The 27,044-nt window shown below is 37.9% G+C and overlaps 1 long non-coding RNA gene across 3 annotated transcripts; it reads left to right on the top strand.

The window, feature by feature from the left end:
• Positions 1-4,499: 4,499 nt before the first annotated feature.
• LOC131218727 (uncharacterized) lies at positions 4,500-13,378 on the top strand. 3 transcript variants are annotated; one of them, XR_009157835.1, is made up of 6 exons: positions 4,500-4,594; positions 4,795-4,892; positions 6,827-6,871; positions 7,834-7,900; positions 10,180-10,244; positions 13,319-13,378. It is a non-coding gene; the product is annotated as an uncharacterized LOC131218727 (long non-coding RNA). The 3 variants fall into 3 exon arrangements; XR_009157842.1 differs by having other exon boundaries at positions 13,302-13,378; XR_009157841.1 differs by having other exon boundaries at positions 4,526-4,611.
• The last annotated feature ends 13,666 nt before the right edge of the window (positions 13,379-27,044 follow it).

Below are 27,044 nucleotides of genomic sequence, written 5' to 3'. Positions count from 1 at the left end.
TGGAATGAGGTAATAAATAACGAGCTAGAATCTATTATATGCAATAACACTTGGAAACTTGTAAATCTACTACCTATAAACAATACAATAGGTTGTAAATGTGTGTTTGTACATCTACTACTTATAAACAATCCAACACTAACTAAATCACTTATTCAAATGAAACAAAACCTACTATAGTGGATATGTATTCACTTTGGGTGGAAGAATAGTCTCTTGGAAGTCTACTAAACAGATATGTATTATTCGGTCAACTATGAAATTCGAATTTATTGCCTGTAAAAGGGCTAGTTTAGAAGCTGAGTGGTGTAAAAATTTCTTCATGGATGTATCGTTGTGACAAAATTCTATATTGGTCATATTTATTCACTATGATGGTCAAGCAACTATAGTAAAGGCAAATAGTAAAATATATAATAGAAATAGCAGGCATGTTAGACTTAGAAACAACTAAAACTGTACATGAGTCGAACTTTGCCCAACTCAACTCAACTCGTTCAACCAAGGGCCTTGGCTCGAGTTTGGCTCGGCTTGATCAATGTGTTGACTTGGTCAGCTTGGCTTGATTTAATAATCGAATCGAGCCAAACTCGAGACGACTCGCTAGGTCAGGTCGTCGACTCAATAGGTCGTTGACTTGGTTTATAGGGGGATTTTGGATTTTAGTTTGGCGTTTTGGCCTTTTGGGGAATTTGTGGGTATTTAAAGATTTAGGGGTGGAGTTTTGCCTCGGGTCGTGGTCGTGGGTGAGTTGGGTGTGTCGTATGCGGGTCGGGTTGTTGTGGAGGAGAAGGAGATAGTAGAGGGGAGAGAGAGAGAGAGAGAGAGAGAGAGAGAGAGAGAGAGAGAGAGAGAGAGAGAGCAAAAGAAAATTGGAGTCGGGTTTGGGTGCGGGCTGGGCAACGTATGGGTCTACCGGTCGAGTGTAGGTAAAGAGAGGAAGATGAGATTTAAAGAATGAGAGAGGATAAGAGGAAGAGAGGAGGGCACTTGGTCGGGTGTGCAGCGTAAATGGGAGGAAGAGGAGGAGAGGAGGGCTCTCGCTGCTCCCTGCTCGGTTGGGACTAGGGTAGGGTTGCAAACTTATAAGTTAGTTATATATATATATATTACTTTCATACTTGGCAGAGCCGAAACGAGCGGAATCAGGCTGAACCAAGCCAAGATTCGAGTCAAACCAAACCGAGTTGGCATATAGCTTAAGTTCGGCTCGATTTTGAAACGAGCTAGGATTTCTGGCTCAAACTGGTTTGAACAAGCTGTTCGAGCCGAACTAAGCCGAGCTAAATCAGGCTGAATTGAGCTAGCTTGGTTTGTATTCAGTTCTAGACACAACATAGTGAAACATATGTTGCATGATGGAGTCATATCTATTTACTTTGTGATGTCAAAAAAGAATTTGGTAAATTCTTTAACTAAGCGACTATCTAAAAGATTAGTTAATAATATATCGAAGGGAGTGTGGTTGAGCCTAATATATGAGTTGTCAGTGTCGGCAACCCAATCTATACAAGTGGAGATCCAATAAGATAAGTTCCATGGTAAACAACAAGATACGAGGTAGATGATTGCACTGATGTAAATGAGCCCCTTACATAGTATAATAATGCGAGTAGTAACGAAATATGATGAGTTTTTTGAACTCTTAATGAATTCATAACCATGTTTTGGTAGTATATACAATTATTACGTACACTTTATGGAACCCACGTATGTGGGTATGGAGGTGGAAGCCACATCATATGAAAATCTAGGTGAATTTTCTAGAACACTTGGGTTATAAGGAAAAGATGGGGAACGAATGAACCTCACCTGCAAACAGAGGACACAAATTTCCTGCGAAAGCATTTGGCTAGAAGTTCCTACGTTGGGAATCCAAATACGACATACCGTGATGTTTTTGAGAAATTCACTCTATCCATCCTTTATGTTAGCTCATTTTAAGGCATGAGGTAAAAAAAGAGCCAGATCAAATACGCAAGTGGACCAAAAATGTGAGGATTTAACGTTTACAGTTGAAATATTTGTGGGGCCACAAAAGTTTTGAATTAGTCTAATATTTGTGTTCTCAATTCATTCCAATAGAAATGACGTTATGAGCAGTATGAATGACATGCAAACATCACTATCGGCCCAGGGAGGTTTCAACAATAGGGATTTCCCTACTTACCTTTTGCTTTAGTGCGACCCACTTGAGTCTTGGATCCTACTAACTTTTGCTCTCAAGTCCTAAAATTAGCTCACAAAACAGATAGACATGTAGATTTCTAAAAAACATGACGGTGGATCCTACCTAGGTTTCCTTCTTCCTGCCAAAGCTTTTCCAAGAAAGTTTATGTTGGGATGATTAGGTGGGCCCGTTGTTTGTGAGAAATTCATTCAATTTTTTTTTTTTTTTTGTTTTGCGAGCTCATGTTAGATGCAAGTCCAAAACTCAAATGAGACACGAGAGTAAAAATTAGGAAATGAAATGACCATAGTTGAAACCTTCCTAACTTTACCTTTATATAAATATGTAATCCAGGCTGTTTATAAGGTCATTTGCGCGGGAATGAAGTGAAAACACCAAAAACTTAGCTAGATATAGAACTTTTTATGGCCCTATAAATGTTTCAACCATCCCTATTGTTTTCTCTCATGTGGTCTACTTGAGTTTTGGATCACTTCATTTTTTTTTTCTCATGTATTATATTGAGCTCGAAAATGGACAGACATAATAAATTTCTCAAAAGCATCATAGTGAGCCCCACCTAGCATCCCCGTGATCGCTAAAATATTAAGCCTAATTCAATTTGCAATATTGGTCCAGTGCTAGCTAAAATACCAGCTAAGCCCGGATTCAATTTGCAATATTTGTCTATATCCGTCGGATGTGGATTGTGTAAACCCTATGGGCCTACTGGGTTGTATGTGTTTTATCCTATATGTACATCCTATTTTCAAACTCATTTTCAGGCATGAGTGAAAAATTGAAGTATATTCAATCTCAAGTGAACCACACTACACGAACTGTAGGATAATGATGTCCATCGTTGAAATCTTTTCTGGGCTCTTATGTTTATTTGTCATCCAACCTATTCATAAGGTCACAAAAACATAAATGAATCTTATTACACAAATATCAGTTTGATCCAGAACTTCGATGGCCTCAAAAACTTTTCAACAGTAGGCATTCAATTCCCAATGAGCTTTGGATATCTTTCAATTGGAAACGGATTGGCTACTCCCTTGCCGTCCATCTATTTTTCTAGATCATTTTATGCTATGAGACCAAAAATGAGGTATATACCAATCTCAATGGGACCATATTACAGGAAACAATGTTGAATGAACGCCGACCATTAAAAACTTTTTGGGGGCTATAAAAGTTTTGGATCAAGCTTATCTCTCTCTCTTTTTTTTTTCCTTTCATCTAGGTTTGTATGACCTAATCAACAGATTGGATGTCAAATAAACAGTATAATGGGCCTTAGGAGGATTTTAATGGTGGATATCCAATCACTATTATTTTCGTGTGGTGTGGTCCATCTGAGATTTATATCCCTCTAACTTTTGGAATCAAGCCCTAAAATGATCTATAAATATAGATGAACGGAATGGATGAAACACATACATCATGATAGGCCCCACATAGCACCGACCACCAGCTAAGGGGGAAGCGAATTGCGTACTACCCCCGCCCGTCCCTGGCTCCGAACGGGCAGTTCTGTGGCCGGTCCCACCGTGATGTATCTGTAAATCCAAACCGTCAATCCCTTTTCTCATATTATTTTAAGACATAAACACAAAACTGAGACAGATCCAACGATCAAGTGGACCACACCAAATAGTTAGCTTGGTTGCGTTAAAATGCACAAAGCATTAAATGTCAGTTGCATTAAATGTAAGAGTCATCAGTGGTGGATCTGCCTATTTTTATTTTGATGCCTTAAAATAATCTGAGAAAAGAGATAGACGGTTTGGATGTATACATCACGGTGGGCCCGTCCTCAGAACTGCCCGTTCGGAGCTAGGGACGGGAAGGGGGTAGTACGCAATCCGCGTCCGCCACCGGGCTGGTTGGCAGACGGAGTAGCCACTCCGTTTCCATTTCAATCGTGGTCTCATGCCTAGAAATGAACTTAAAAAACGGATGGACGGCATGGATAAGGCACACATATCATGGTGGCCCCAAGGAGTTTACTCAGCAAGCTAATCCGATCTGTCTATTTCTGTTAAACACCCCTTCCCTTCCGACGCAACTGGCACCTGACAATCAGACAAATCTGATATTTCGTCCAAGTCCTGTATCATCATAGCAAATACGTGTATGAGCGGGATGGATCTCCTGCACGTGCCTCGATAACACGCGTGAGCGATGATTCAAAAAGACGAATCATGTACACGTGCGTATAACGGTCAAACAGCTGGCCATTTCTATTAAATGACCAAGATACCCTTTAACGGTCCGGTGGTTTTTATACGAGTCCAGTCGGTCCTTCCTCTCTGAGAACAACTCCCTCCTTCCCTGTCTCTCTCTCTCTCTCTCTCTCTCTCTCAAACCCCTTGTCATCTCTGTCACAGCCATTCGAAGAATGATGCAGGGGTACCGTAGGTGCGTAGTGCACCAGTGTCTGTCTCGCCTCTCTCATTTCCATCCATAATCTCTCTCTCTCTCTCTCTCTCTCTCTCTCTCTCTCTCTCTCCTTCTAGGGTTCTAGAAATTCTCTCCATTTCTCTCGTTCGTGTGATTATCAAATCCTTATTTTTTTTTTTCTCGATTGCAATCCATTTCATTATTGGTTTTGGTTGCAGACAATGGAAACGATCGTTCACGGCTAGGATTGACCCTCACCTCGAAGGGTGTGGGGCATCTTGATCAGGCGAGGTATTGGCTGCAGGTCATCCGTTAGGTATGGCATTCTACTGCATTTCATCATCCGCGGCCCAGTGATTTGTAATTAATAAAATGTGTGCGTTTTCATAGCAAATGATGTTGTAGAATCAATGAAATCTCCCTTGCATCTAGAAAGGTTTGATGAATCCACGCACTTGTGTGGGGCCCTGCCCTCGCACTCCAGGACACATGCCAATTTGATGCATGCATGTGAGAATCGAGGTTTCCATCAAGTGGGTCACACTTATTAGACCTCCTGTCTCAAACTTCAGGCTATGTCACTCCTGAGGGGTGCTGCAATGTACAAACAAAGGGATGGCTAAAGCTTTTCTTTTATTTTCTTTCTATCCATTCATTGGTTTTGAACACTGTGGCATGCTTGAAGACTCGGATGACTCTGATACAACTTGCATGAGTCGACTCGGACTCGGACAGACCCATTTCGTTTTGATTCCCTGAGGCATCCCCCGAGTCATCCCCGACTCAGATGAGCCGTGACTCGACTCAGGGCTGAAGGAGTCGGGTCAAGTCACCGAGTGTTTTAACCCTTCTCTGTGGCCCACTTGAGTGAAACAACCAGATATTTAGGCAACGTGATCCAAACAATGTGGCCCACTTGACCTGATGGGAAGCTCACATGCCATACACATGTGCCATATTTGCTCATGTGTGATCATGAGCGTGGATGGGGCAGGCTTCCACACACATGTGGGCTAAGCAAACCTCTGCCTTTAGATCTTGATTGTGGCTTTGGTCTACATGTGGTTTGCAAGCCTCATATGTATTTTGCCAAAACTCACTTTCACATGCTGCCTCATGCTGGCACATGCATGGGAGATCAGTGTTGTGCATGAGGTGGACTCCACCTTGGGGATGAGCTGGTGCAAAAATGAGGCTGGGTACCCGTGTATGAACTGTAAAGACAATGGATGGTTTTAAAATACTTGCCAACAGTCCATAGTCCAATGTACATCTGTGTCCATTTTTAGGAGTGTATGGTCCTGATTTTTTGCACCAGGTCATCTCCATAGTGAGGGCTATGGCTCAAAAGTTACACAATGTGGCATACTGTCCTGTACATGGCCTTTTTTGGATGGTCAAAACATCTAGAGAAATGGTCCTCAAAATTGTTTATGGATTGAATGCTGAAACCCATTTGCTGAATTTTTTTTTTTTTTTGAGAAATGGACCATCCATGAGTGGGCTATGAATTGGTCATTCGAACACTCCACAGCCTAATGCATGCGTGTCTCCATTTTGAGGAGTGCATGGTAATAATTTTGGCACCAAGTCATCTATGGCCCAAAAGTTACACCATTCGGCATACTCTCCTTATACATGGCTTTTTTTGGGTGGTCAATAAACCTAGAGAAATTGTCATGAAAATTGTTTATGGAGTATATGGTTAGAAACACCCATTTGCTGCATTTTCGAGAAATGGACTATCCATAGGGTGGACTATGAATTGGTCAGTCCAACAGTCAGTCTAATGTACATGTGCGTCCATTTTGAGGTGTACGGTCCTGATTTTTGGCACCATGCCCATCTCCATAGTGAAGGCTATTGCCCAAAAGTTACTCCATTTGGCATACTGTCTTACACATCATCTTTTTTGAATGCTCAATAAATTTACAGATGCTCCTGAAATTTGTTTATGGATTGAATGGTCAAAAATACCCATTTGGTGCGTTTTTCAAGAAACAGACCCTCACCATAAGGTTGCCTATGAATTGATCAGTCCAGATTGATTCACTTATTTTGCCCTTCTTATGGGTTATAAGGTCGACAACATTTACTAAATGGATCTCGCCTCAAAAGATTTATAGAAATTGGCTAAGATTTTCCTCCATTTTGGTTTTGTAATCTACTTCAGAGCTTTTGATTTTGATTTATTATTATTTTGTTAAATTTTATTGGTCTAATTCAGAGCTTGTATGTCCATTTTGGTAGTGGTTTGGAGCTATTGGGTTTTTTCGGTCATTTTGTTGGCAACAGGTATTCCCACCCCCCTTTTATAGTTTGGTTTTGTTTGGAATTTATTTATTTATGCTGGTAATTGTTTGAAGGATTTTTAGTTGGGCAGCTGGATTGGTTCTTTGAGCACCATGCATATGCTCCTGCTTTCATTGGCTAATGTTGTCAACATGAAAAGCAAAATGCATTCCTAGAAACCTTTATTCTTTGCAAAATAACGGATTTTGTTGAAGGAAAGAAAATTTTAAGATAAGAGAATACAAGATGGAGCAATTACAAAAGGGGAATTCAATTCCCACGACTTATGTATCACCTCCTTCACAAGAAAATCTGCTCCTGTTTTCATTGGCTAATATGGTCAACATGAAAAGCAAAATGTATTCTTAGAACCTTTATTCTTTGCAAATAACTAATTTTGTTGAAGGTAAGAAAAATTTAAGCTAAGAGAATACAAGATGAAGAAATTGCAAAAGGGGAATTCAATTCCCACGACTTATATATCACCACCATCTTCAAAAGAACATATCTTCTTCGTTGTTTGCATCCAAAACAACATGACTTGTTTGATAACTATAATGCCATGAACTCTGATCTGTTCTTAAGAATGTCCCTAGACTATCATTATAATGCCCCGTGGTGTTATATTCTCTGTTATCTGTCTGCAAAAATGGTATCCTGGTTCCTTTTTGAGATTCTGAGGAATCTCGTCAATATCTCAAATTGATACGTGATTTCGGTCAGGTATTGCATTAGGCATTTCAGTAATAGTGCTTTTTCCTGCATCATATTGATGTTCTTATAACTAGATGTACTTGGGCTGTACAACCCAAGAGATGAAAATTCAATTAAGGTAATAATAGCAAAGGCTAATGTTATTCTTGAATATAGTGGTTTATATTCTTTACTTGGAATCTGCTATTTTCTATTGTGGGATTTGAGTGGCTTTGAGGAATCTCATGTTGATTAATGATTTTTCCTCCCAGGGAGTATGAGACAAGAAACTACAGTTTTGAGTAAGTGAACCAAGCTATGGCTGAACAGCTTGCAACGGTAGGTTTCTACTCAGGTCTTTCTCTGATGTTTGATGTTCAACATTCATTCTTTTTGCTCTGTTAGATTCTGGTTGTACTATTTTTCTTGCAGAGAAGTTTCTGCAAGCATCACCCTAAGCTATATTAGAAAATGTGCTAGGGTTTTCTGAGATGGATTTTGTCACATCTGCTAATTCTACATCCTATGGAAAAATGCTGCTCTGGAACATGTTCATTGAGTGGAAATTCATTATATTGATGAATAATTAGCTTCTTACTTCTTAGTTTTTGAGTGGTATCTATGGTTTTTTCTTTTTTCCCTTCGTTTTCTACAAAGGAAAAAGAAGCCAGCATTGGAAATTAGTAGAGCAGGTCCCCAGAATTATGGTGTCCCTGATTAAGTAGAGGCAATTTTGTTCTCTGTTGGATAAACAAAGGCCTAGATTTTTTTTTTTCCTTTCTTTGCAAAGGCATATAAATTTAGCATTATGTTGTTATTTGAGGAAAGAAGGCTTGGTATTAGTTCCATCTATGTGAATGGGGCTGTTGACCTCAGTTGTGCGCAAAGGAAGAGGGAGTTCATTTGTGGGAGCTGGGAAGCAACAATCTTCAAAGTTCATGAAATTGAATGCCTAAGAAGTGTGTACTTAGAAATAATTGTCCACCTTCTAGTAGATTTACCTTTAAAGACGTCCTTTACTCCGATGTAACTGATTATAATCACTGAGTTAATGTAATGTGTATGAAAAATTGTTTTAAGTAGGGTGTCGGCTGCAAATTGCAATTGCATGGATTTCAAGTCGGACCCAAACGGAACGTTGGAGCGCGATTTTAGGGCAGATTTTCTCTTCATGAATACTTTGAAACATTTCCTTTTACTTTTCGATTTTGTACTGATTCTTCCCAACCCAAGTTACTCTTTTGGCAAATATTGAACATATTCTCTCGACATTTTGAAAATAAAGAAAACAGAAGAAAGGAAAAAAAAAAAGAAAAAGGAGAAATCCAAGGAGGAATTGATGATGAAAGGGGAGAGAGACAGGCCTTGTTGAAGGAGCTGAGCACTCCCTGTAGGTGGTGGGGTTTCGGAAGATATAACCATCAAAGGTCTGACTTCTCTGCTGCCAATCTTTCCTCAAGTCGAACTTCTCGAATAGAAAACCCTACCGATGTTGTATGCCATTTTGATATTAGTATTCACCACAAAATGTGGCCTTCAAATTATGAGCTGGTGATAACCCTTTTTTAAGAATAACCGCAACAGTCTCGCTAAGTTGTGTTGCATAATGAAAAACACTCATTAAATAAAAAAATTATAATGGTAACAGGACACTCTACATTGTGATATGTAACGAAAAATGGCTATTAAATGGCGGTCATTATTTTCTCAGGAACACACATTCTATGATAGAATAACGGCCTTCATGTAGCTGTTTTTTTAGACCATAACAGCATTACATTATTGATTATGACACTGGTTTTTGGTAAAAATGACCATTATTTCCCATCGGACGTACGTTTTCATTGCATTTTATAATGTAAAGCCAGTTGGCTGTTATGGCGTTGTAACACTGCTTTTTAAAACTATGGTGATAACTACTTCATGGGGAAAAACAGGTTAGTAAACTCCTGGTTTCTTTTGAAAAGAGTGTATTGTTTGATCAGCAAGATGGGGAGCACACTATACTATAGCCTTAACACTGTGAGAACTACAAAGATTAAGGGGCTTGTAGTTAGATACCAGAGAAGCTTTTGGGGTTGGTGCAATGACGGTTAGCTTAGTGGCAAATATTGGTCTTATTTTCAAATCAGTCAATTCCACAGAGAGTGTAAGGCCTTGGGAAAGAGTTCAACTTTCAGGTGAATGACAGAAGGGAAGAGAAGTTCGCTGTGGAATCTTAAGCAATTCCATCTTTGGCAATTTATGCAGCTAGACACCTAGAACCAACATCTGCTCTTTATTGAAGTTGTTTACCTACCCATTGCTCGCCATTTTTTTTTCTCTCTTTTCTGCCCTTTCCTTTGCACTATCACACACTAGTATGTTGTTTCAATGTCATTATTGTCAGGGGAACCTTATCTAGATCTATTGCTTAACATGACCCCTTTCAATTCATCGCTCTACTTCAGGGTTCTTGGTTATTAAAAATCGAGGAACTGTCCAAACTACTATAAGATTCCTAGGAACTTTTGTGAAGTAGCATCTCGATTTTCCTTAAATCTCTTTCCTTCACTTTTGTAGGTGTCTCACTTGACTGATTTCAAACATATATCTTTATCATGCATATCTCTTTTCAGTGCCAGAACTGCAAGGGGAGCCTGAAGAGATTTCTAGAGAGAAGGCCCGTTTGGCTGCAAAAGAGGTATTTTTATAGACAACTTTTATTTTTTAAGTGAATTGCATATTGGTTTAGGCAGACCGAAACGATTACATCGTCGGGATTTCAGTGCGAAGCCAGCTTGGATGCGAGCAGTTCTCTATACACGCATTTGTTTGGTTATGCTTAGGTTGTCAATGGTCTGGGCTCCTGCTGAGAGGAGTAAAATTCTTTATTAGGTCTAGTCCGACCAATTCAAAAATGTCACCTAAATCGCCAACCCCCTACATTTTCCATTCCATGTTTGTGATCTGGATTATGTTTTTTTTCTTGGATATCCTGATTGCTATTTTTACCAAAATGAAGTTATGGTTCTATATTCCTGGTGTAGATTAACTTGTAATGTCAATTATATTCAGAACATAGAGGTTTGTGCTTTGATTTATCCAACAGCATGCATATATATCTATATGATATTATGCATGTGAGATGAAGAAAAACAATATTCATAATTTCATATATAAATTACACTATCAATTTGTATATTAAATTATACTGTAACACCTAGTGTATGTGTAAGAGCAACCCACATGTTCCTACCACATATTTGAGGAAGTAGTGTACTATGCACCCGTTCTCTTACCATGTACTAGAGTAACCTGTTATCCGGGTAACCTCGGTTCAAAATCCAAGCCCAAACCAACTACAGGTCCAGCCAATTTGTCATGGTATTATCTGCTTGGGGAAAGGATGATAACCCTCATGCTACCAAAGTAAGATAGTATGTGGACTCGCATGACTGAAGGATGGGACCGATCCTCACAATGATGGAACCATGGATTGGGTTCTGCTTGCAAAGGGGAAAACAGGGTTTGGAATGGCAATCCTACTCTCTATCAGAACTATGTGACAAGAGAGGATCTGGCTACAGAAACCAAATGACTCAAAGAAGCAAAAAGTGCAAAGCAAAGTTCAATTAGGTTTTTGAATCAAAGTGGAGCTCAAAGACAGAAAGGTGGGGTTATTTAGAGAGCTTGAGTCAATCTAGACATGTTATTTTGATAGTTCTTTGTTTCAATGGATTTATTGAACAAGTTTTAACTATATGTAGCATCGCCGCAACGAGCAGCAAGAGTTTTCATTTGGTTTCTGTAGCCAGATCCTTTCTTGTCACATAGTTCTGATAGAGAGTAGGATTGCCATTCCAAACCCTGTTTTTCCCTTCGCAAGATTTTTGTTTTTCAATTGGCTCCAACTCCCAACCTAGGGATCTTTTGTGCCTGTCATTGGTTTTGAGTCCCTCTTCCCAATAAAGAAGTCCAAAGAATACCATGAGATCAGAAATGTTGATTTTGCTGTGATGCTGAGCCTCACCAGCTACATTGAAGATCATTGGTGAATTTGCTCTAGATGAAGCATGATCTGCATAAATTGTTCATCTTACTATAGATACTAAGATGACTTTGCATCCGCTCATCCCCTCGAGGAGTGCCAGTCTTCATTCCTGACTTCCATAACATTCTTCATCCTCTGCTTCAGTAAAAATAATGGAGATTCCCAAGGTAGTAGCCCTCTGCAAGGGTTTCAGAGCACTATGAGTTATAGCGCTCTGTTTCAGTAAAAATAATGGAGATTCCCAAGGTAGTAGCCCTCTGCAGGAGTTTCAGAGCACTATAAGTCATAGCGCTCCTAGTTGCATTGGGACATTTGGACTGTATGATTCATCTATCTAGAAGGTTCACTAGGTCCAATGCACATTTTAATGGGCAACTATGAAGGGCATCACACCAATCTGACAAATATTAACCTTTCGATCAATGCTCTTTAATATTGGCGGTCAAAATCATTTACACAAATAGGTCTAGTCAGCAATTTGATCCATCTATTTGTTAGAGACCATCATAGATTGCTTGTGATTCTAAAGAATCACTTTTGTTAGGCAATAGTAGTAGCCATCCTGCCCATGGCTTGAAAAATAGAAGATAACCAAATCAAGGATGGATTGGATAATCGGCTCAGTGCAATTTTTGCATGTAGCCTTAGAAATATTATCTGGACTTAATGGACAGTCCAGATTAATCGATTGGACTGTCTAAGATGCAACCAGGAGCACTGTTACTTATAGTGCTTTGAGAGGGTTGGGGCATTTCTCTTTATATAAAATCATGAAAATAACAAATGTCCCAAATCGAACACAGGTAAGGAAACTAGCTTAGACAACCATGAAAATACTGAAAATGGTCTCAAGGTGCTTTTAAAACCAAATATGATATGATCTTCCTGGAAAAATAATGGAACTAGATGGAGTAGTGAGAGTAAATACTTTTGCATTTAACTCCCAACATTTTTGTATTATTTATATTTTTGACGTTCATCATCATCATCATCATCATCATCTAAGCCTTATATTTTTTTTTATGTTGTTGGAGTATTTATATCCTTGAATACTAAAGCTTCTAATAAACACTGTCCTAGCAAGAGGGCATGAAGAGTTTGTTGAAGTGTTTTTGGAATTCCCTCACGTGATTACTTTCAGCAGTTGACATCCCAAAAATTACCTACAAGCACTAGGGAAATTAGAGCAAGCGTCTTGAGTATTACGATTTACTAGTTAAAAAAGGAAAAAAATACGGAACAAATGGATGGGTTCTCAGTTTAATTTGTCAAGGGACTATTCCCAGGAAGACAATCGGCCATATTGCACCAAAAAAATAAAATAAAAATGGATTGGGAAATCTTACATGGTCCCATGAGATCTTTACAAAAAACAAGTTGTACTCCTGCGTTGGATGTATAACGCCATGGATTGACTATTCAGAAAACCGGTTTCACTGTGATTTAGAATTCACTAAATTACAGGTTTTCTTCTACTCCTAGTAATATAAGTATCAGCTAGACTTGCTACAGACAACCTTCGTAAAGACTCGATGGTCCTTCCAAACATCTGTCTTCTCTGCCACATTTTGCTTGCTTTAGCTGCCATATGCCATGCTAGTTTTTTTTAATATATATATATATATATATGTTGTTGTGTTGAAACCAATGTTTAGTGGTTCATTCACTTATTGCATGTTTTCTTTTTATTTTTTGGTTCAATGTTAGACCTTTGCGGCAAACAGATGGTACTCTTATGCTGGATGTGTTTTACCATAGACTGACTGACTGACTGCTCAGAAAGGTTAGTTTCAACATGACTTAGAATTCATTTAATTATAGGTTTTTAATCTGCCTCTAATAATAAAAATATGATGTCGACAATTAAGATTATATTAGTAGCATTTTGCTTGCTTTTCCTCTTGTAGACCATATTGCCAGTGTTTCGGTTTTTCCTTCTACATTTGGTTGCCTTTGGGCATGTTGAATGATTTTCAATCATAAGAACCCTTTATATGATTGGGCCCCTTTTAAATGATCCAAGCCCTTCATATGATTGTGGTTGTTTTCAGTGATACGAAGCATTGGCATCCTACAATACGTTCATCAATCTGATCAGTAGGTGTTTTACAATCTTTGTTCAATGCCACATGCAACAAAGTCAATAGTTTGGGCAAGTTCTTACAGATTCAACGTTGAAATGATAGGTTGGGGCACATGCCGCCACTGATATGGCTAGGCTCGTACTCAAAACCCAAAATGCTAGTATGATTGGGGGCATTATCCTAGTTGTAAACAATTTACATGAAACGGCTTATTCTCATGATCCAAATTGTTGGTGACCCTTTTCTATGATCTAAACCACTTGCATCATTGAGTCCATTTTAAATAATTGAAACCATTCATATATTTAGGCCTCTACTCAGTGATACAAATCGTTTATATGGTTGGTCTAGTTTCCAGTGATCCAAACTATTCATATGATTGGGACCTATTTTCAGTGATCCAAACTGTTCATATGATTGGGCCTATTTTTAGTGATCAACACAACCTATTTTATATGATCAAACCATTCATATGATTGTGTTCATTTTAATGATTGAAACCATTCATATATCTAGGGTTGTATTAAGTGATCCAAATAATTAAATATTGTTAGGTCAGTCTTCCAACGTCAAAGTCGTTCATATGATTGGGCCAATCCAAACCATTCATAGACCAAGATCTATATTTTGTAATCAAAGTCATTGATATGGTTGGGTTAGTTTCTAGTGATCCAACCCATTTGCATGGTTGGGCCTAGTTTCAATGGTCCAAACTATTCATATGACTTAGGCTGTTTAATACATTCTAAACTGCTTTGTTTGAATGAGGTCATTCTAAATCATTCAAACCAGTCATATGACTAGGCCTATACTCGGTGATCCAAATTGTTATATGGAGGGCTGGCTTTTAGTTATCCAAAAAATTCATATGATTAGGATTGTTTTTAGCGATCCTAATTGTTCTTATGAATTGGTTCATTCTATGATTAAACTGTTGATATGATTTTAATGATATAAACCATTCATATTGATAGGCCTGTATTTAGTGATCCGAATTATTAATATGGTTGCGCAAAGCTTCCGTGATCCAAGCCGTTTATATGATTGGGCAAATCCAAACCATTTATATACCCAAATAGGTATTCAACGATTGAAGCCGTTAATATTGTTGGGCCAGTTTCCAATGATCTAACCTGTTTACATGGTTCAACGTATTTTCAGCTATTTAAATTGTTCATACGACTCGGCCCATTTTAGCCATCTAAAATGTTTTGTTTGGAATGGATAAGCTCATTTTGAATGATCCAAACCATTCATATGACTAGACTTGTCCTCAATGATACAAACATTAATATGGAGGGACTATTGTTCAGTGATCCAAACCATTCATATGACTGGTAGTCTTTTTAGTGAACCTAATTTATTGTATGACTTGAATAATTTTCTATAAACAAATTGTTCAAATGATTGAGCTCATTAACATGATCCGGACCATTCATGACTAGGTAATGCAGGGGCATTTTACAACGGGCTCGAGTGGGGTAGCTTGTGGGATGCGGGGACACACTCGGGGTGGGTGGCCCATGTGATTTGGGGCCCACGAGCCCACGAGGCTAGTTCGGCCGAGGTTCTAACCCATGAGATGTGGGGCCTGGGCTATGAGATAAAGGGATTAATTCACCATACTCTAACAGTTTGAGGTTTTAGAGCAAGTGGTTAATTGTCCTGCATCAAATTGGTATCAGAGCGGGAGGTCTCGTGTTCGAGACTCCTCACCGGGGGTGATTAATGCAGGGGCATTTCACACTGGGCTCGAGTGGGGTAGCCCGTGGGATGTGGGGACACACTCAGGGTGGGTGACCCATGTGATTTGGGGGCCACGGGGGAGGTCTTGTGTTCAAGACTCCTCACCGGGGGTGATTAATGCAGGTGTTTGGGCTAGTTTTTCATGATCTAAGCCATTCATATGATTGGGCCAAACCAAACAATTAATATACCTAAACCCACCCTTAGAGATCTAAATTGTTAATATGGTTTGGCCAATTTTCAGTGATTCAACCCGCTCACATGATTGGGGCTATTTTCAGTGATTCAAATTGTTTATGTGACTTGGTTGTTGTCTAAATCGTTGTTTGTATTAGTTCATTCTAAATTATCCAAAGCATTCGTATAACTACGCTCGTACTTAGTGCTCTAATTGTTAATATGGAGAACTAGTTTTTGGTGCTAAAAAAAAAAAACCATTCATATGATTGAGACTTTTTTTTTTTTTTTTTTTTTTTTTGTGATCCATGCTAGATAAGTTAGCCCCTTTTCTACATTTGAAACAGTTTTGTTTGGAAGTGCTCGTCCTTAATGATCCAAACAATTAATATGTCTAGGTTTGTACTTGATGTTCCAAATCGTTAATGCGGACACGTATTTTTTTGTGACCCATACCATTGATATAATTGGGGAACTATTTCTAGTGATCCTAAGTTCGTACTTAGTGTTCCAAATCATTAATGAGAGGAGGGTTAGTTTTCCATGACCTATACCATTGATATGATTGGGGGACTATTTCTAGTGATTCTAATTGTTCGAATGACTTTAGCCCATTTTGAATGATCAAATAGTTTATATGACTGAGCTCATTTTAATGATCCAAACATTTATATATGACTTGGCTCGTCTTAAGTAATCAAAATCATACCTATGGTTCAGTCTTCCTTCATTCAAGCTGTTCATACGATTGGGCCAATCATATAAACAAAGTTGTATCTAGAGATCCAAGTTGTGAATATGGTTGTGCCAATTTCCAGTGGCTCAAGTTGACTGCATGGTATGGATGTGGCCAATTTCCAGTGACTCAAGCTGACTGCATGGTTGGGCCTATATATATATATATTTTAGAACAATTCATACATCTAGGCCCATACTCAATTTTCAAAATTGTTCATTTCAAGGACTAGTTTTTAGTAATCTATATCATTCATATGATTTGGATTATTTTTGCTAGTCCAAATTGTTCGTATGACTTAGTCCATTTTCTATGACCGTCCATATGATTAGGCCTATAATGTGGTCTAATAATTCATATGAATTGTTTGTATGACTTTGTTCATTTTGATGATCCAAATAATATGCTCTCATAATATTAGGCCTATAATATGGTCCAAATTGTTCGTATGACTTAGTTCATTTTGACAATCCAAATAATTCATATGACTAGGCTTATAATATTGATCTCAATCATTAATATGGTTGGGCCAATCTTATCTATGCTGTTTATATGATTGGGCTAGTCGTATACCAGTCATGTATTTAGCAATCTTGTAGGCTAGTATGGTTCCACTGTTTCAACCCATGTACATGGTTGGCCTATTTTTAATGATCCTAACCATTCATAATACTCGTCAGTTTCCGAAATTTTAGATTGTTTTGTTTGGATGAGCTTATTATGAATGATTCAAACCATTCATAAGACTAGGCCCGTACTCAGTGATCCAAATCAGTAAAGTGAAGAGCTAGTTTTCAGCGATCCAAACCATTCATTGTTTCAACCCATGTACATGGTCAGCCTATTTTCAATGATCCTAACCGTTTGTGAACTTGTCTGGTCTTATGAATTTTAGACTGTTTTGTTTGGATGGGCTTATTATGAATGATTCAAACCATTCATAAGACTAGGCCTGTACTCAGATCCAAATCGATAAAGTGGATCCATACCATTCATTTTATTGGGAGACTATTTCTAGTGATCTTACTTTTAGGTATGACTCATACCCATCCCATTTTCTATGATCAAACTATTCATATGACTAAACTCATTTTAATGATCCAAACTTTCATTTGACTAGGCCCATATTAAGTGATCCAAATCATTAATATGGTTGGGCCCGTCTTCCGTTATCGGAGATGTTCATATAATTGGGCCAGTCGTTTACTCATAATCCTATTTAGCAATCCAAGTTGTGAATATGTTTGGCCCATTTCAAGTGACCAAATCTGACCACATTATTGGGCTTATTTCTAGTGATCCATGCTGTTTAGATGAGTCAGCATGTTTTCTACATTTTAAATTATTTTGTTAGGAAGGGCTCATTTTGAATGATCCAAATAATTGATATAGCTAACCTTGTAATCGGTGTTCGAAATCGTTAACGTAGATGGCTAGTTTCCGGTCATCCATACGATTCATATGTTCGGGATTATTTTTAGTGATCCGAATTATTCGTATGGCTCGGCTCATTCTCTATGACCAAACTGTCCATGTGAACGGACTCAACCAAATAATTCATATGATGAGACCTGTATTATTGATCCAAATCATTAATATGGTATGGCCAATCTTATCTAAGTCGTTCATGTGATTAGGCCAATTATATATCCTGCTATGTGTTTAGTGAGAATAGTAAGTTAACAATTATTCAACCCATTTACATGGGCCTATTAGTGATTTAAACTTTTTATATGACTTGTCTAGTTTTCTGAATTCTAAACTGTTTTGTTTGGATGAGCTCATTATCAATGATCCAAACCATTCATAGGACCAGGCCCGTTGTCAATGATCCAAATCGCAAGGGCTGGTTTTCATTGATCCAGATTCCAGACCTTTCATATGATTGGGGGACTATTTCTAGTGACCCTGAATGTTTTTATGACTTGGACTATTTTCTATGATCAAATTCGTATAACTTGAACCATTTTCCAACTTTTGAACTTGGTTGTGCCAATTTCTAGTGACCCAAGCTGAGACCTCATGGTTAGGCCTATCTTTATAGATCCACATTGTTCAATGGAGTTGGTCTGTTTTCTACATTAGAAACTCTTTATTTAGGATTAGCTTATTATGAAGGATCCAAACGATTCATATGCCTAGGCCCGTAGTAAGTGTTCTAAATCGTTAATGTGGAGGGTTAGTTTTCTGCGATCCATACCATTCAAATGATCGAAACTATAATCTTTAAAAAAATGATTGGATCTATTTTAGTGATCTAAATTGTTTGTATGATAGAAGTCGTTTTCTATGACCAAACTATCCATATGAATGGGCTTATTTTAGTGATACAAAAAATTCATATGATTAGGCCTATATTATTGATCAAAATCATTAATATGGTTCGGCCAATCTCATATAAACCGTTCATATGATTGAGCCAGTTATATTTGTTGTCCTGGAATTAGCAATCCTAATAGGTATTGTAGGTTAATATAGTTCCAATTACTCAACCCGTATACATGGTTGGGCCTATTTTCAGTGATCCTAACTGTTCATATGACTTGTTTAGTTTTCTGAAATCTAAACTATTTTGTTTAGATGTGCTCATTATCAATGATATGAATCATTCATATGACAAGGCCCATACTTAGCAATGCAAATCGATAATGTTAAGGACCATTTTTTATAAATTCATACCATTGATATGATTGGGGGACTATTTCTGGTGATCCTAATCGTTCATATGACTCGTCCCATTTTCTATGATCATACTGTTCATATGACTAAGCTCTTTTTAATGATCCAAACATTCATAGGACTAGGCCCGTATTAAATGGCTGAAACCGTTAATATGGTTAGGCCAGTCTTTCATCATCTAAGTTGTTCATATGATTAAGCCAATCATATAGTCATACTCGTATTAAACAATCCAAGTTGTGAATTTGGTTGTGCCAACTTCTAGTGACCCAATTTGATCGCATGATTGGGCCTATGTAGTGACCTATGTTGTTTAGATGAGTTGGTTCGTTTTCTACATGTGAAACTCTTTATTATTTTGTTTTTTGAGATATGTGAAACTCGTTATTTTGGAAGCTCATTCTAAATGATCTAAATGATTCGTATGGCTAGGCCCATACTCAGTATTCCAAATTGTTGATGCGTATGGCTAGGTTTCGGTAATTGATACCATTCATATGATTTGGACTATTTTTAGTGGTCCAAATTATTTGTATAGCTCAGCCCATTTTTTATGACCAAACTATCTATATTAATGGGCTCATGTTAATGATCCAAGCAATTCATATAACTAGCATTCTTGATCCAATAATTAATATGGTTAGGCCAATTTGTTCTAAGCCGTTCATGCGATTGGGCCACTTATATACCCTATCCCGTGATTAGCAATAATAGTAAGTTAATATGGTTTCGATGATTCAACCTGCATACACAGTTGGCCTATTTTTAGTCACCTAAACAGTTCAAATGAAGCTTTCTAAATTCTAAACTATTTTGTTTAGATGAACTCATTATTAATGATATGATGAACCATTCATATGGACAGGCCCATTGTCAGTGATCCACATTGGTAATGTGAAGCGCTAGTTTTTAGTGATCCAAGTGGTTGGGGGATTATATCTAGTTATCATAATTGTAAGCATGACTGATCCATTGTCTATGATCAAACTGTTCATATGAATGAGCTCATTTTAATGATCCAAACATTCATATGACTAGGCCCATATTAACTGAGCCAAATTGTTAATATAGTTTGGCATGTCTTCCATTATCTCGGTTGTTCATATGATTGGACAAATCATATACTCATGCTTGTTTCTGGATTATCCAAACAATTAATATGGCTAGGTCTAGTGTTCCAAATCGTTAATGTGGTGGGCTAGTTTTTTTTGAACTATACCATTTATATGATCGAGACTATTTTTGGTGATCTAAATTATTCTTATGGCTCAGGCTATTTTCTATGACTGAATTGTTTATATTAATAGACTCATTTTAAGGATCCAAACAATTCATATGGCTAGACTTGATTATTGATCCAAATCACTAATATGGTTTGGCCAATCTAATTTAAGTCGTTCATGTAATTAGGATAGTAGGTTAAGATGGTTCTAATGATTCAACCTATATACACAGCTGGGCCTATTTTCAATGATCTAAACTATTTGAATGGGTCATCCAACTTATGAATTACAGACTGTTTTGTTTGGATAAACTCATTATCAATTATTCGAACCATTCATATGACTAGCCCCGTACTCAATTATCCAATTCGGTAATGTAAGGGCTGATTTTCAGTGATCTATACCATTCATATGATCGGGGGACCATTTGTGGTGATCCTCATTGTTCTTATGACTTGGCCATTGTCTATGATCAAATTGTTCATATGACAACTCATTTTAATGATCCAAACATTAATATGACTAGGTCCATATTAATCGATCCAAAACATTAATATGGTTTGGCATGTCTTTCATCATCTAAGCCATTTGTATGATTGGGTTGATCGTATACTCAGACTCACATTTAATAATCCAAGTTGTGCATATGGTTGGACTGATTTCTGGTAGCTCAAGCTGACTGCATGGTTGGGTGTACGTTTAGTGATCCATGCATTTAATATGAGAAGGGTTGTTTTCTATACTTGAAATTATTTTGTTTGGAAGAACAAATTATCATTGATGCAAACAATTTATATGGCTAGGCCCGTACTTAGTGTTACATATCGTTAATGTGGAGGGCTGGTTAATGGATGCCGTAATTAAATGTGGGAATCCGTATCTATCTGTGATTTTGTGGGTTCTAGGGGAGTGTGAGTTTGGACACAATGACCCCTGTCCAATGGAGAGAAGTGTTTTATGGATCCCAGTGCCCAAAATTTGATTTTTCTACTAGTGGGTTGCGGCATCCATGAAATGTATATTATTCATCTTATATGAGGGGACCAACGAGTTAAGATGGAATGTCTCCACCATCAGGCTCAATGAGATGCTGGTGCCTATTCCCTACCACATATTAGAGTTTCAATACTGACAGTATACATGTCCTTGTGGTTGTAATTGGTTGAGCACTTGCATTGGAAGATCAACATTGAATCTTTGGACCAAGAAACCGACCATGCCTGGATTGGATCGACTTGATTTATGCTAGCTTTAACTAGTCTTTGGACCTGAGGTCATATTGGGACTCCAATCCTAGTGTTGTGTGCTTTGGCTTACCCTACAAGGTTACGATAGTGATTGACATATGGGTGTGGTAGGGTGTGTGTGTTGCAACATGGTATAAGAAGCCTACATGTTCTAAAATGGGATCTACTGGTTACGTTGAGGAACATTTTTGTGGCATAGATCTTAGTGATTGGATCATTCATCAAGTGGTTTTTTAGCCGGGCCCGGCACTGAAAAGATTTTAAATGTTTAATCGAAGGTTTTTAAATGTTGATCTTTCGTTTTTGTCATTAAAAGTGTTTTATCACGCTTGATGGATATCTGATATGTAAGATCTTGTTGTGGTACAACTCTTGGGATTGGCTTGGATATTGGTCAAGAATGGATGCCACTTGTTAGTAGAGGGACTTGGTCAATTTGGGTGTGTGGATAAGGTTGGGTTTACTAACTTCCTGATGGCGTAGGGCATTACCAATGTCTTTAGTAATGAGGAGTACTATAAGGTCATTACCAATGTCTTCAGGTTGGGTGCTCTCCTTTGAAACCTTAACTTCTTTAGATAAATCTTATCGGGGTAGAGAAAGAGTATGCCTTGGATGTCCCCTTGGATATGAGAGAGAGAGAGAGAGAGAGAGAGAGAGAGAGAGAGAGAGAGAGAGAGAGAGAGAGAGTCTTCCTCCTTCGTCCACACGTGTGAGGCCACCTTGGTGACTCTGTGTCCCTCAACATTCATTGATCCAAAATGTTCAAACTAGTCCAGTTTAGTTTTTTGAATTGTAAACCGTTTTGTTTGGATGGGCTCATTATCAATGATCCAAACCTTTCATATGAGTTGGATGGTTCTCAAGGAACCGGTAATCTGAAGGGCTAGTTTTTATTGATGCATACCATTCATATCATTGGGGGACTATTTCTAGTGATTCTAATTGTTTATATGACTCGATTCATTTTCTATGATCAAATAGTTCATATCACTTTGCTCATTTAATTGATCCAAACATTCGTTTAACCAGGTCCTTATTAAGTGATCCAAATCATTAAAATGCTAAATAACGATCTAAGTTGTGAATATGGTGGTTCCAATTTCTAGTGACCCAATCCAACTACATGCTTGGGCCTATTTGTAGTGATTCATGTTGTTCAGATTAGTCCGTCCATTTTCTGCACTAGAAACTGTTTTTGTTTGGATTGGCTTATTCTGAATGATCCAAACATTGACTAGGCTAGGCCCATACTCAAGTGTTCCAAATCTTTAACGTGGAGGGCTAGTTTTTAGTGATCCATAGCATTAATGGATTCGTTTTAATGATCCAAGCAATTCATTTGACTTGGCCTATATTATTGATTCAAATAATTATTAATTGTTCACATGATCGGGTCAGTCACTCATACATAGGATGTATATAGCGAACCTATTATGTTAATAGGGATTCAATGATTCAAACAGTATACATGGTTGGGCCTATTTTCAGGGATCCTAACTGGTCATATGACTCGTCCAGTTTTCGGAATTCTAAAATGTTTTGTTCGGATGAGCTCATTATTAATGATCCAAACCATTCTTATGACTAGGCCCCTACTAACTCATTGATACAAATTGTTAATGTGAAGGTCTAATTTTGAATGGGACTAATTTTGGCGATCTTAATTGTTTGTATGACTTGGACCATTTTCAATAATCATACCGCTCATATGATTAAGTTCATTTGAATGATCAAAACAAGCATATGACTTAGCTCGTCTTAAGTAATCCAAATCAGCATGTGGTTGGGTCAGTCTTCCTTCATCTAAGCCTATCATACGATTGGCCAATCATTTGCTTCGACTCATATCTAGAGATCGCTCATTTGAATGATTCAAACATTCATATGACTTGGTTTGTCCTAAGTTATCCAAATCAACATATGGTTGGCTTAGTCTTCCTTCATCTAAGCCTTTCATACGATTGAGCCAATCATGTACTCAGAGTCATATCTAGAGATCCAAGTTTTGAATATAATTGGGCCAAGTTCTAGTGACCCAAGTTGATCACATGGTTGGGCCAATTTTTGGTGATCCATGATATATTAATTGTTTGGATCATCGAGAATATATTAATTGTTTGAAACTATTTGGATTGGATGGGCCTGTTCATAATGTTCCAAATTATTAATGCGGTGGGTTGGTTTTCTATGAGCTACACCATTTATATGATTGGAACTATTTTTGGTGATCTAAATTATTCGTATGGCTCAATCCATTTTCTATGACTAAATTGGCTATACTAATGGACTCATTTTAATGATCCAAACAATTCATATGGCCAGACTTGATTATTGATGGTTTGACCAACCTAATTTAAGCCGTTCATGTAATTGGACCAGTGATATACCATGTCCCGTATGTAGCGAGGATAAGTAGGTTAATATGGTTCCAATGATTCAATCTATATACACGACTGGGCCTATTTTTAGTCATCTAAATTATTTGGATGAGTCATCCAATTTATCAATTATAGACTGTTTTGTCTGGATAAACTCATTTTCAATTATTCGAACCGTTCATATGACTCAACCCGTACTCAATGATCCAAATCGGTAATGCAAATGGGCTAGTTTGCGAGGATAAGTAGGTTAATATGGTTCCAATGATTCAATCTATATACACGACTGGGCCTATTTTTAGTCATCTAAATTATTTGGATGAGTCATCCAATTTATCAATTATAGACTGTTTTGTCTGGATAAACTCATTTTCAATTATTCGAACCGTTCATATGACTCAACCCGTACTCAATGATCCAAATCGGTAATGCAAATGGGCTAGTTTTCAATGATCTATACCATTCATATGATCGGGGGACCATTTCTGGTGATCCTAATTGTTCTTATGACTCGGCCATTGACTATGATCAAATTGTTCATATGACAGCTCATTTTTTTGATCCCAACATTAAAATAACTAGGTCTATATTAATTGATACAAATCGTTAATATGGTATGACATACCTTTCATCATCTAAGCTGTTCGTGTGACTGGGCAAATCATATATGGAAACTTGTATAAACTGATCAAAGTTGTGAATGTAGTCATGCTGATTTCGAGCCAAACTAACTGCATGGTTGGGCTTATTTTTGGTGATCCATGTTGTTCAGATGAGTCGGCCCGTTTTCTACATTTAAATCTATTTGGTTTGGATGAGCTCATTTCGAATGATCTAAACAATTAATATGACTAGGCCGGTAATCCGTATTCCAAATTGTTAAGGTGGTGGGTAGTTTTTTTGTGAACTGTACCATTCATCTTATTGGGAATATTTTTGGTGATTCAAATTATTTGTATGACTTGGCCCATTTTCTACGATCCAACTTCCTACACGAATGTACTGATTATAATGATCCAATCCAAACCATTCATATGACTAGGCCTATATTATTGATCCAAATCATTAGTAATGTTGCGCCAATCTCGTCAAAGGCCTTCATGTGATTGGGCCAGTTATATACAATGCCTTGTATTAGCTATCTTAGTAGGCTAATGTGGTCGCAATGATTTTAGCCAGCATGCACGGTTAGGCCGATTTTCTGTGATCCAAACTTCTCATATCACTCATCCGGTTTTCTGAATTTCAGACCGCTTTGTTGGGATGAACTCATTATCAATGATCCGAAACTTTCATATGACTAGGCCCAGACTTGGTGATCCGAATCAGTGATGTGAATGGCTATTTTCAAGCAATTTTTACCATTCATATGATTGCGCGACTATTTCTAGCGATCCTGATTGTTCTCATGACTCGACCCATTATTTATGATGAAACTATTCATATGAATGAGCTCCTCTTAATGATCCAAACATTCATATGATCCAAATGGCTTATTTTCACCGGATTAATTCTAGTGATCCTAACCATTCGTATGACTTGGCCCATTTTCAATGATCATACTGTTCATATGACTGAGCTCATTTGAATGATCCAAACATTCATGTGACCCGGCTCGTCTTATGCAATCCAAATCAGCATATGGTTGGGTCAGCCTTCCTTCATCTAAGCCTATCATGCGATTGGCCAATCATATGCTCCGAGTCGTATCTAGAGATCGCTCATTTGAATGATGCAAACATTCGTATGACCCGGCTTGTCTTAAGTTATCCAAATCGACATATGGTTGGGCCAGTCTTCCTTCATCTAAGCCTTTCATACGATTGAGCCAATCCTATACTCAGAGTTATCAATTATTCGAACCGTTCATATGACTAGTCCCGTACTCAATGATCCAAATCGGTAATGTAAAGGGGCTAGTTTTCAGTGATCTATACCATTCATATGATCGGGGGACCATTTCTGGTGATCCTAATTGTTCTTATGACTCGGCCATTGACTATGATCAAATGGTTCATAAGACAACTCATTTTTATGATCCAAACATTAACATGACTAGGTCCATATTAATTGATCCAAATCCTTAATATGGTTTGGCATGTCTTTCATCATCGAAGCCGTTCACACATATACCGAGTCTTGTATTAGCTCTCTCTGTAGGCTAATGTGGTCGCAATGATTTTAGCCGGTACGCATGGTTTGGCCAATTTTCTGTGATCCAAACTTTCCATATGACTCATCCGGTTTTCTGAATTTCAGACCGCTTTGTTGGGATGAGCTCATTATCAATGGTCCGAAACTTTCATATGACTAGGCCCAGACTCAGTGATCCAAATCGGTGATGTGAATGGCTATTTTCAAGCGATTTTTACCATTCATATGATTGCGGGACTATTTCTAGTGATCCTGATTGTTCTCATGACTCGGCCCATTATTTATGATCAAACTATTCATATGAATGAGCTCCTCTTAATGATCCAAACATTCATATGATCCAAATGACTAATTTTCAACGGGATTAATTCTAGTGATCCTAACCGTTCGTATGACTTGGCCCATTTTCAATGATCATACTGTTTGTATGACTGAGCTCATTTGAAGGATCCAAACATTCATGTGACCTGGCTAGTCTTATGCAATCCAAATCAGCATATGGTTGGGTCAGCCTTCATCTAAGCCTGTCATACGATTGGCCTACAGTATGCTCCGTGTCGTATCTAGAGATCGCTCATTTGAATGATGCAAACATTCGTATGACCTGGCTTGTCTTAAGTTATCCAAATCGACATATGATTGGGCCAGTCTTCCCTCATCTAAGCCTTTCATACGATTGAGCCAATCCTATACTCAGAGTTGTCAATTATTCGAACCGTTCATATTACTACTCCCGTACTCATTGATCCAAATCGGTAATGTAAAGGGGCAAGTTTTCAGGGATCTATACCATTCATACGATCGGGGGACCATTTCTGGTGATACTAATTGTTCTTATGACTCGACCATTGACTATGATCAAATGGTTCACAAGACAACTCATTTTTATGATCCAAACATTAACATGACTAGGTCCATATTAATTGATCCAAATCGTTAATATGGTTTGACATGTCTTTCATCATCGAAGCCGTTCACGCATATACCGAGTCTTGTATTAACTCTCTCTGTAGGCTAATGTGG

Source organism: Magnolia sinica, chromosome 1 (genome assembly GCF_029962835.1).
Source record: "Magnolia sinica isolate HGM2019 chromosome 1, MsV1, whole genome shotgun sequence".
Lineage (NCBI taxonomy): Eukaryota > Viridiplantae > Streptophyta > Magnoliopsida > Magnoliales > Magnoliaceae > Magnolia > Magnolia sinica.
Note: the sequence above shows the minus strand (reverse complement) of the source record. Positions and strands in the feature narration are given on the sequence as shown.